The sequence below is a fragment of the Aquila chrysaetos genome, chromosome 24, assembly GCF_900496995.4.
Source record: "Aquila chrysaetos chrysaetos chromosome 24, bAquChr1.4, whole genome shotgun sequence".
NCBI classification, from domain to species: Eukaryota; Metazoa; Chordata; class Aves; order Accipitriformes; family Accipitridae; genus Aquila; species Aquila chrysaetos.
The window spans coordinates 5,673,860-5,686,699 of record NC_044027.1 but is presented as its reverse complement, the minus strand read 5'-3'; positions in this window follow the sequence as shown (position 1 = coordinate 5,686,699).

Below are 12,840 nucleotides of genomic sequence, written 5' to 3'. Positions count from 1 at the left end.
TTCAAGTCACCGTTTTAAGCCGCGGCGGGGCTGTGGGTAATGGAAAGCAGACCGCGGCGGCTGGAGCCGCCAACAGTTGTTTTGAATCAGCGTTACAGCTAGTGCTGGGGATTTTTTTTTCTCTATAGGAGAGAGACTCTGTGTGTGTGTGTGCATGTGTCTGTGTGTGCCCACGTGTGTGTGCATGTGTGTGTTTGCACACGCGTGTGTGTGCATGTGCATCCCCCCAGCAAAATAAACAGAGAAGTGAAGCTGAGCCAGCCCTTGACCAAGGCAGCTTCAGTCTGAACCCAAATCAGCTTTTCAGACTTTCCTGCAAGAAAGCCAAAAGACTCCACATTTTTTTTCTTTCTCCCTTCAATTGATCTTCTTATGCAAATAGTTCCAATTTTGGTCAAAAGGGATTTTTTTAAGGTGAAAGCCTCCTCTGCAGGAGCCCAACACTGGAAAACGCTCCGTCCCCTGGAGATGTGCATCAGGGACAACCTCTGATCTCTGCACCCAGCTGTGTCCCCCCAGCTCCCCCAATGGGTCCCCATTTTCTCACCCACCCCCCCAACAGCAGAAGCGCTTTAATCCCCAGTCACGTGCCAAGCACGGTTTAGGCAATTCAGGGAGTTCCCGGTTTGGGAAAAAGCCCAACCACAAGCGTAGGGGAGAGGCGAGAAGGGCGATCGCACCGCCGTTCCCACGCTGGCCGAGTGGTCCTGCCGTGAGGGAAGTTAAAACCCCTCCACCAGCCGCACTTTAGCTCATCATCATGGTTATTTTTAACCAGCACAGCCTACAGAAGGTAGGGAGAAAAACAGATGAAAAGATCAAACTTATTTATACTTTAAATTAGAAACAAGCTGTACAAAATATACAAACCTATGGGGGGAAAACAACAATAAATATTGGTGTAACAGCTGACTCCAGACTGCAAATGGCAGATTAACAGTGCAGACGAGGTCTGAGCGAGCCAAGCCCACCTTCCTCTTTGCTGACAGAGGGGAAAAAACCCTCTGCCACTAGAAATCAGGGAGATTTCCTGGGGCAATAAGCCTCAGGTAGGTCCTGTGCATGAAAAGGTGGACCTGGCTGCAGGACCTAACCCAACACAGCCTTTAGGTGAGCCACCCACTCTGCCTCCATCCCCACCAACCTCCCGGTGCTGGCATGGCCAATGCTGGGTTTTTCACACCAGCAGTAAGGCAGCAGCTCTGTGTGGCTGTTGGAAAACATTCACCCGCAATCACAGGCAGGGACACCCATCTCCAGGCCATGTCACCTTGCCCCAGACTTGGACACATGTCCCTTGTTGCCACCTCCATCCTTGGCTTTAAGCCCCGCTTTTGAGTCCCGTTTTGTTTGAGGCTGCAGATCTCCTGGCATGAGGGAGTTGTAGCGATGGGTCCCCAGTCTTGCTCTCCCATCATTCCTACAGCAATTAATAGTGCTAACCATCAACATGCTCCCAGCAAGAGCATCCACTCCTCCTTTCCAACATAGAGTATCTCCCAGCCATCCCAAAACCCAGATAAAGGAGGAAGCAAAGCCCTGGAGCATCATTAACCTTTCAGCTGCCCATGTTGCTTGTAGGTTGAGAAAAATTCCTGGAAACAACAGTTCACATCCAAGTTTGAGGTTCTATTTTCCACAGGTTTCATGGTCATGAAATAACCATCAACTCCTCACTACATATATGTATGTAGCACTTCAAGACTTGTCTGGCTCATCTCTTTCCTCTGCTAGGATTTCTGCCAATAAATCACTGTCATCTGGTCTAAGGGAAACAAACAAGGCTGCTTTAAACCATAAACATTTATTGATGACAAAAGGCTTGAGGCAACAAGGCCTAACTTCCATAATTGTAACAGTTTAGTCTGGATCTCAGGCAGGGGCAAACTCTTTGGAAATTATTGAGACACCCACAGACCTTTGGGATGCTGCTAGGAAAAGCCCTTCCCTTAAAACCAGCAGGAGGATTAAGCCCTTACCCCCCCATCAGCTGCAACACAGCAGCAGACATTAACCCTTGAGCTCCAGGCAGCTTTGGTCTGGCATCGCGCTGGCTCAAAGGATTTGTCCAGAGGCTACAGCCCAGCAGCCCCAGGCACTGCGTGGCCTCCTGGCCCTGTTTACTCCTCCACTGCTTCCCTGTAATCCTATCAAAGCCAATTAAGCTGTGCCAGGCAAGCAGCATCGCTGCAGGCAGAGAGCAGCCGGAGGGGCAGATCACCTCCTCCCCAGCAAAGTCCCCTCAGCTCCTTCCTTCTCATGAGGTCCCCAGCCAAGGTTTGGTTCAGCGTCGGGGATACAGCAATAGCATCACCTCCAGCTTGGCATCACCCACCTCCAGCCCCACGCATGTTCTCCAGAGGGGTTTGTATACAGGCACTGCACCAAGCCCAAAATTTGTCAAGCAGCAACAGACGTGGCCTAGGTCACATCCCAAAACCAGGAGGTCTGAGCACAAGGGCAGAGGCAGGGGAATAAAAGCCCGGGGGAAGGGACATCTCTGTGATGTCCAACCTGGCCAGCGCCTTCCTGAGAGGTGGGAGCTCACTGTGCAAGGTGCAGCATCAAACCTGCTCCTCAAGGCCGTGACTTTTCTGTCTAATGCAAGATGTCCCAGTCCTCCCTCTGCAAGTTTCCCTCTGCTTTTTCATCCAGCTCTTCTGCTGCATCTGGTCTCAACAAACTTAATTTTATTCCTAACGACCATTTAAGAAATCCCCCTGTGCAATGATCTACAGGCTGACCTATAACATCAGATGCAGTTTCTACAAAGAAGCAGAGCAAGCATCATTCTTTTCCTCTCTTAATGGCCTTCTCAGGGCAGCTTTCCAAGCAGAGGGGGACACACAGCTTCCCTCTTCCCACAGCCAGACCTGGACCACGAAGGGAAACCCCCAGCATTCCTCCCCAGGGGCACATGGGCTGCACAAAACATCTCAGGACCTTCACCCCGACCCTCAGCTATTCCAGGCATGGGGCTGCCTTAGCACCCTGCTTCCACCTTGAAATATTGCATCCTTCTTGCTTAACCCCAACACCTCTCAAGCAGCCTTTTGGGGTTGTCCTTCTCCCACCAACCCCCCCATTGCCCCCCATTAGCACCAGGCAGCTGTGCAGAGTGGTTCAGCATCCAGCCTGGCTGCTGCAGCAAGCGGGATCTCACCCACTCTCCCCTCCCGCCAGCTCTCCCATCCCTCGTGTTTGAATGGGAACCCTGCCTCCATTGATAAATCTGGGACAAATCTGCTATTCTTTATTTCAGAGGATCAGAAACCTTTCAGCACAAACGCTGTTACAATAATACCTTAATGCGCTGTAAATGTATTGTCTCTCCTCCCACAGCGGGGAACGCGCAAAGCCCCAATTGCTACATCAAGGCAGCGCACTATTAACTCACTGGTGAGGTTTCTCGTGTCATCTCGGAAACATGAGCTCTACCTCTGCCGCTCATAACGTGGACAAACATTACAGATAAAGGCTCAAGGTTGTCACTCGGGTCACTAAGCATTGCCTGAAACCTCTGCAGACAGGACTGCAGAGGACCTTTGGCATCAGACAGACATCAGCATCAACCCAACTTTTCAAGGTTAACTTGGAGCAATCCATATACTATACAGCTAAAACATACATTACACAGCTAAAACAGATGAATGGATGCTCTAACCCTGCTCTGCTTAGCTTGCTTCAGCTAGGTTCAGCTGCTTGCCCTCCCTGTAGCCTTCAACTAGTTCTTCCCTTCCAGATTATCCCTGATTTAATTATGATTATTTGCTCAGCAGCTGGGGAATAAGTTGAACAACGCAACCTCTGGCTCCACACTGACCAGTCCTGCCATCCTCACCTTCTCTCTTGCGGAGACAGGAGGTGGGAGCATCCCCGCAGTCCCCGAGGCTCACAGCCTTCCAGGACAGCTGTGATGTTATCCCAACCTACACCAAGCTGGGGTCACTGGCCCCATTCCCAGAAATCAGGCATCGCATCTCCTCTCCTCATCAAGCCACAAAAGCATCCAGTGAGGGTTACACCTCTGGGGTAACAGCTGTGTAAGACAAATTCTTCATTGATGCCACCCAGGGAGGCAGCAGGAGGGACTGGAACTGAATCTTGATTTCCCAGGATGAATTTAGTGCTCTCTGGAGCACACAGTCCCTATTCCTGTCCCTGTCTTAGTCAGACTCCGGGTGTAACTCAGTCGTGGAGTGAATCCTTCAATGTCTCCGTGCCTCAGTTTCTCATCTGTACATTAAGAGAATATTTCTCGCCTCCCACCTAGACTCTATTTAAATCCTACACCAGAAGCCTTTCGCGGCGCTCATGGTTGCAGAAAATGAGAAAGACACTGAAATTTGGAAAAGGGAGGAAAATTCAATGCTGCCTAAATACTGCGGCTTCCTTAGCCCTTAGCACAGGTGAAGAGCATCGCTGCGAGCTCCGTAGGGATAACTGATGCCTCTCTTTAACAAGGTATTTAGCACCAAGCACAAAAGGACCCCAAACACTCTGGGATCCTCTCCGACTGCTGCAGTCCAGCTACCAAAGGCAGCACGTCTTTAGAGAACAGTCATTACTGTTAATAGATTGGGGGAAGTGAAAATTGAACCGCTAACCCAAAATAACTGAGCATGGACAGGAGCTATTTTTCATATGGTTTTTTTTCTACAATGCTGTGGATTTAGCAAGAGTATTACTTGGTCAGCAAAGAACAAGATTTGGTGGCTAAAAAAGATCAGCCAAGTTACTCTGCATTGCTCCGTTATTTCACTCAGTGACTCCGTTGGCTATAACGGAGCTGCCTGAGCTAAATCCCATCCAACCCTTTGGGGATATAGGGGTTACAACTCAGGATATAGTTAGACCTATTTTAATATCCTAAAAATATGATTAACCGGGTGGGATTATGGTGGCCAAACAATGTTAATGCAAATTCTACTGTAATGGGGATCATGTTCCACGGCCTTCACAATGACAGCAAAATGATACCCAGCGACTTCTTATGCAGCTCCTGTTGCACACCATTATTTGGTCATTAAGGTATAAGATTACATTGACAAAGCAATTTAACCACAAATCCAGGGAGAAAACAGGGCAACGTTACTGTGTTTTCATTATGAAGGTAAAAATGTCCACAGCAGTGGAAGACAACCAGTATTTCAGCAATGGGGAGGAGGAAAGACAGAGGACTCCTTGGGGACTCGAGGCAATGTCGGGAGAAGAACGGTGCTGAGTCGGACACACCCTCGGCGTAAAGACACGAAAGCCCCAATTTCTGGCAGCAAAAACCATCATGCAGGTGAGGGGTGACTGCTCACCTCCTGAATAATTTATTCGACGGATGTCACTTCTCGTCGGAGTTGGTGACAGTCACCCAGCGAGGTGGCACGAGGCAAGGCGCAGCCTTTGCATACTCCTTAAGCTGAGCGAACCACAATGCCATCCCACGGCAGTGAAAACTCTTGCTATCAGCCCCTACAACCAAATCCAGCAATGGCTCATCCATCTAAATGAATGTGGTCGGAGCAGTTTGCCCTAAAATACGGGATCGATCTCTTCACAATAGTATTTTAAGTTGAATTTTCAGCGGCTGCTCAAGATATTCAGGGTGAATTGGTGCCTAACTCCCTTTGGCTGCACAAACAACTCTGTTTTTAAGTAATATGATCTTGTTTTGCATAGAAATACTGGAGAATCTATAAGCCACCATGGGCCACAAAGCACTCCTTGTACAGGCTCAAATGTTTATTTTTAAAACATGTACTCTCCACCTTTTTCCCACTCTTTAGCCAGTTATATTCAGAAAAACAAATAGCATCACAGAAATGAAGTGATTTTTCCTGTGTTGGGTAGCTGGGTTGGAGCCTGCCTCAACCCTCCTCTGCCCTGTCACCAGGCACAGCGGCCTCCCAGCAATTAGATCAGTGGGAGCTGGGCAAGGAGGAGATTTATTGAGGGCACTGAGCTGTCTCACCCAAGCACAGGATCCCCGTGACAGCCGCTGTGCTGCCTGGAAAGCAGGCAAGGACTTTCCAACTGGTTTTTGTCTCTTGGATTTCTCCACCCTTCCCCAATCCTCCCGATTTTTTCATGACTTTTCATTTGTCAGTTCAGTGAACATCGTGTTAGAGGCAAGAGATGAAATCTGAGCTTGAAGGAGTTTGATCGACACAGCCCCAGAGCAAATAATGAGGGATGAGGCATTGCCATCATGTTGTATTCAAGTGGGACATGATTTCCATCAACTACACATCTTTGGCATCTTTGGGGAAGACCCATCATTTAGCAAATTTGGTGTCAGTAACGAGCTAGCATGAGGAATGCAGCTTAATGCAAGCATCAATAAATTCAGCTTGGGGACAAGCCAGCTTTTGGAGAGCCAGGCTTGTCCCCCAGAGCATCCCAGTCCCCTAAGGGCTAGCAGGATTGGGGGAGCCTGACCCAGCTCTGGGTACCCACAGGCCCCATGAGACTATGCTAACCCAAAAAACCAAAACAAGGAAGCTCTCTGGTTTCCACCGAAATCACACAATAGATTTTGCCAGAGGTGTAACTGCTGGTGGTTAAAATGGGGAAGACGACAGACAGGGGAGAGCCAAGAGGGGACAGAAAAACCCTTTTGTAGGTCATCACGTTTCACCTTCTAACAAACACAGGAGCAAACTCACTATGGTATAATTACTCTGAAGCCATCAAAATTCCATTAGAGTTTAATAAAGTCAAGGGAAGAAACAGGGTGGCTGCCTGGCTGCAATTAGAGAGCCACATGACAAAGACAAGGATGCTCCAGTGAGCTGGATCCCCCAGTGACACGGTCCTCGGGTTTTTGGTCTCAAAGGAAATGGCTAAATAGAAAATTAAAACTTGCACAGGTCACCAGGCAAAACACATTACTGCAGCCCTGGCTTCCTGGCTTAAGTTAATTAGTTAATGTTTGTACAGTGCTTTGAAACACAAAAAAAACCCTGCATTAAGTGCTAATATTGTCATCATTTGCTTTCTAGCTGACAATCCAGGTGAAATTCTCTTCTGCCTGAAGGCCCTTCTGTCTGTCCTCCCCATCTTCAAGTGCGTTTAATTCTCGATCACCAGCGCTGGGAACTGGTTTGTTATAAAAAGCCCTCCCTCAGCTATAACATTATATGGGGGTCATCTTCTGCAGGGGAGACACATTTGCTCATGGCTTGCAGTTTGCAGACACAGGCAGTAAGTTTGTTTGCATTTAGCTGTAACATCTGGATGCTAGTAGATCTGCATTTAGCTGTAACATCTGGATGCTGGTAGATCAGCAAAGCCTGCAGGTAAAGCTGGAGCTCCTTAATGCTTCCCAGCCATTAGGTAAAGCCTTCATTTCTAGCTGGGAAACCCAAACCAGCAAAAATTTGGAGCAAAGGAATTTGTGCAGCATCACAGGGAGTCTGCAGGAGAGTTGGAAGACCTGAGCTCTGCAGCTCAACCTTGTGATTTATTTTTAAGCAGATTTCCTGCTTTTTAGCAACAGCACTTCTTCTCCAGGAACCCCCTTCTTGCACAGCCTGTTTCTGAGAAACCCTGAAAACCTTCTCAGAAATACCCTTGTATCACGGGGTGTTCACAAGGAGGAACACGCCAAAAATGGTGTGAGGGGTAGCAGATGAGTCACTTTTTTGTCTTCTTAAGCCCTCTCATTGGGACCAAGGGGTGCAATGCTGGGCAACGGGCGATGGGTGACACAGTCCTGCCAGGAGATCACCTATGGGTGCCACAGGGGCTGAACGATGTCCTTTTTGGCAAGAGCTAGTAATAAAGAACAAGATCTGCTAACAACACAAGATTTCTCAAATGACTTTTCTTATGCAACCTCCAAAGCAAAAGTGAAAGCCACCACGTTCCTCTTTTCCATTTCTCTAAGCCCCAAATAACAAAATAACCAGTCTGGGGATGTTGTCTTTGGTGGGGGGTGCTTTCTGGAGCCTGGCTTTTTTTTTTTCTTTGATACATTAGGAAAAACAGGTCCTCGCTCAGCTTGGGGACACCAGGCAGGCTGATCTGCTCTGTCACCTGTGACAGTAACCCCAGCAACAGCTCGGCTGCCGGCAGAGGCAGGAGAGGATGCTGACTCACTGCCTGCTTCGCTTTCACAGCTCACCCTTCATAAAAAGCATCGCTGGAAGAGTCTTGCTATTCCTTTCCTCTAACCCTCCCCTTAAAAAAATAATTAAGAAACCTCAATTATAAATGAACACATGGAAAAAAGTATCAGTGAATATCAAGGAAAAGTTTAATTCCACAAAGGAATTCATTTCAGTTCAAAAGGCAGTGCCCACCATTAATTCGCTGAAGTCATTACAAACAGAAATGACTCCCGAGATGGAAGGTTTTGCTGCAAATATAAATCACTGAATTATTAACAGCCTGGAGATAGCAAGAAAGGGGAAGAAACTTGAGAAGGCCTTCTTAAAAGAAGAATTCTCCCCTAAATGACTGAAAGTCTCCTCTCTCTTTTCCTTTGACCTTATTTGCCTGCTGCTTGCTTTCTTTTTTAATGCAAATCTTGTTCTTTCTCCACTGCTTTGTTCCCCTTCTTCTCTTGGGGAAGCACAAAATGAGACCCAGAACAGCCAAGAGAGAGGAAATCAGTTGACTTCGCCTTTTCTCACAGCTTTTCCTCCTGGTAAAGTCATTTTGGCCAGAGAGCAATGGGAACATAGTGCAGGCAGAGCATGGAGATGCTGGCGGGAGTGGGACCCAAAGGGAGCTTCCATCATCTCAGGCGGAGAAGGAGCGGGGAGGGAGCCGAGGTGTCACAGCGGTCCCCAACAGGACACACTTCTGCAGCTGCCCCCTTGGGAGCAAAGCTATGTGACACCCCTCCCAATAAATGGTTAATCTGACGATGCTTTTTTAATTGCCAGGATTTATTTCTTTTTCATTCATCCATCATGAGGAGTATGTCTAGGTAGCCCCAACTAGCTGTGAAGCTGCCCGGATGGTCTTGCCAGATGTGGTCGTGTCTGGGCTGGGTTCCCTCTCCCCCGATCCCAACTCCTGCCATCCAGCAGCAATGAAAGACCCTCACCTTTCACCCAAAGGGTGAGTTTCCAGCCCTCAGGCAGAGCAGAGCCAGCAAAAACCCTGCACAAGATACTATTATTATCTTCCAAAAACCTCATGAGGTGCTTGATGATTTCGGGGAGGGGGAAGAGCAGAGGATGAGATGTGACTCACGGCTGGGAAACGCATGAGGGTGGCAGTGCCTGTTAGAGAAAAATCAACCCAAAAGATCCCTCCTTGCTCAACAGTTATCTTAAGCCAGAATTCAACAGGGAAATCCTGCTGAATCCTCCAATTTCTGCAACATACACAACCATGTTCAGCACTGCAGGAACCCAATGATGTCAGAGCCCAGGGCATGTGGATAGTGGGGGTCTGGGGATATGGTGGGATATTGAAGAAGCTCTGCTGGCCATATAGGCCCTACACACACCTTTCCTCCCAGTTCACCCACATTTGGGTGACAACCATCACCTATCGATAAGCCTCCCTAGGAACCCCTATGCCATAAGGCCAGGTCCCTCCATCCCCAGGAAGCAGCCCCTGCACCGTGGAGATGCTGCTGGCAGGTCCAGCCTCCTTCTTCTGCTCCTGGCATGGAAAATGGGTGAGAAAACGTGTTTTTCACCCCATGCCCTCTGCAACAGGGTTTCAGGTTGTACCTGCCTGTGTCTATTGTTTGCCGCCTGCCTTACACGGGAGCTTTTAATAGCTCCATTATGGCAGCAAAGACAGTGCAAGGCATCTCTGCAAAGCTGAATTGGAAATGCTTTTTAATGAGGATGATTCACGGCAGCTCCTAGCCCCAGTGTCAGCTGCGGCACTGCGGACGGGGTGCTGCCTTGCACTGACATTTCATCAGGAGGGAGCTTGGAAGAAAAGCTTACGGCTACCAGCATCTCGCAGCTTTTTGCAGCGTGGAGGAGAGACTGAGGTTTGGACCTGAGGCTGTTCTCTGCTCATCTGAATCTCCAAAGCAAAGAGGTAAAAGGGTTTTTTGAGCTCCAAAGTTTGCAGGAATGCCCCAAAATGTGATGTGAGCAATACTGCAACCACCTCCTCCACCAGCCCGATTCAAGGAGAGGGATAAAGACAGAGACCAGGGACAGGAGGAGATCCTGGACCTATATTTTGGCGGCTGCTTCATCATTTAAAGGTACCTAAACTGCAAATCAGGGTCAGGGAAAAGCCAGGAGGTTTGACCACATCTGGGTCTGGTTTAGCCCATCATTCATTATTCCATTAAACAGATGACTTTGGGACTATTTCCCAAGGTGATGCACAAAATTTGGGGGAAAAGGGACTAAACCCCCCGTCCCCTCATCCCTGTCACTGAGGCTCTGCAATGGCCTTGGGGAATGGTGCCTCAGTCTCCCCATCTGTAAAATGGGTTGCAGGTACTGACCTTCCTTGGTGGAGTGCCTTGAAATCTAGGGAAGACGTGGTTAGAGTGGCGATTATAATTATTTACACCACCCCAATGGCATTTTAGAGCCCATCATGGTTGTGTCTGGATTTCTAACATTTGTTAGAAAGAGATAAAAGCTTTTTTAGCTGGTCAGTCTGAAGACTTTCAGGCTCTCTTTGATGTGCTGTGGCTAATAGCCCCTTCATTTGATTAATTTTCATTTCTGCCACCGGTCTTTAAGAGCTGCCACACAGACTTTGTGAATGGATTGGAAGAGACAGAGCAGCGATCCCCACTGAAAGCTGCTCCAATTCTCATTAATACAAATCCCTGCAGGGCAAACTCCCAGCCCTGTGTTCATGTGCGAGGAAGCCAAAAATAGCAACGTTTATAATAATAATAAATAACAGGGCGGGTGCTAGAAACCATGAAGTGCCTCCGAAGGACTGTGTGTGTGTGTGTCTGTGTGCAGGAAGGTCCCAAAATGCAAGTGACAGCAATAATCGAGGCTTTTGTCAGAGCGTGAGTGTTAGGAATAATTGAATTGCTGCCTTGTTACATACGGACCGATTTAGACCCTCATTATGCATTTGGCAAGTAGTTAGCATAACGAATCAATTTAAAATGGCACATGAGACTCAAGTAATTCATAATGAAACTCCAAATCAAGGTTACAAGGCAAGAGTAAGCCTCCCCAGCTCAAATTAATGGGATGGAGAGGCAGCCCGTGATGAAGATGAGATGAGGGTGGGAAATAGGCTGGAGGAAGCCTCGAAGACTCTGCCACCACCTTCCACGTGGCCTTGAGTCAGGCATTTAAGTATCCTGGGGCTCTGGACCCTTGTGCCAAAATTGCATGTGTGGTATTTCTATTTCAGAGAGTATTTCATGTCTGGCTCCTTTCACAAAAGAGAGAGGCAAGGTCTGGTCTGTGGTCGCTGTTGGGTGTTCCTGGCTGTATCACATCTTCATCTCTCTTGCTACTCAAGAAACATCCCCAAATCTAACTAGTTTCTTCTCCTGAACTTACCCCCAAAAAAGCCCCTTTGCCACCATGGCATATGAGCTTACTGCAGCTCTGTTGTCCCTCTCTGCTGAGCCACAATACTTCCCTGCCTCCTAAATATCATGCAGTTTAATGGGCTTAAAACAGTGAGATGGGAAAGAGGCATCATGCGTGGGCGAGACGGGATACCCAAGACAGGACCGAGGTAGAAATGAAGCATGTAAATCCAGAAAGGCTTCACAAACATCCCTACACAGACGTACGCAACAAATCCAGCACATGATGGCAAAACTTAGCAGAAAGAATCCAGCTGCCATCCAAGAGGCACAGAGCAAGGCAGAGCCTGGCATAAGCTGCGCTCAAGCCTGGCTTTACGCACCCAAGGCAGCAGAGGAACGTAACAGCACATTCTCACAGCAGCTGTCTGCTAAGGCTTTACCTCTGTGCATTTTAGGAATTATCCAGCTGGGATTAAAAATGCCTCCCACCCCTTCATATTTAAATATAGGTTTTCAGGCTAAAAAAAAAAAAAAAAAAAAAAAAAAGACAGAGACAAGGCTTTGCTCAACTAGAGCTGAATAATTAGGGATGACTAATATGATGTACTGTGGGAAAGCGCAGAAGAGACTCTTGCCAGGATGCAGACCCTGGCTGATAAAGCCTACTACATCCACAGGTCATCTGGGGTTTCTGGGATACTGCTGTTTCAAGTTTACAGCCTCCCTTTCTTCTGAGTCTCCAAACAGGCTGCCTTGCTCTAACATCATGGGTAAAAGATGAGTGTATGGGGAGTTTGCTGGGCTGGGACCACCCGTTTCCTCCTGTTTCTTTGAAGAGGTCCCAAATACACACCAGAGCCAAGTGGGTGCCCTGCGGGACACAGGCACAGCTGGCAGGGCTGGAAACTCTAACTTGGCTGGAGCACTTGGGTTACTTGGGGAAAAGAAAAAAAGCCCATCCGAGTAAACTTACACCCAAGCGACAGCCTGGGAGTCTCCGGCGCAGGGGCTGCTGCTCAGCAGCAGGAGGAAGATGCTCCTGCAGAATCTCTTTGCTCCAGGTGGTCCCTGGTTAACCTCTATTCTCCCCCCAGAAAGATCAGAAGGGGAATTTTTCATAGGTAATTCCAAATCTCTGCTTCTTGTGCTCAGCCTGACACCTCATCCTAGCTTCTGGCTTAACAGCATAGGTCAACTAAAAGGTATTTTCCAGCCTTGCTGCTCCATGCAGTAATTCCCAGTCATATAGGGCTGCTGCTGGAGGGTGACAAAAGGAAGTTACTAGGCTCCTGAAAGGCAGATGCAATCCTGAATCTCTGCATTATAATGTAAATCATACTATCAAAAATATTTGGGATCCTCTTATATTCCCAGTGCTGCTGAAGTTGCTACCCAGTGCTACA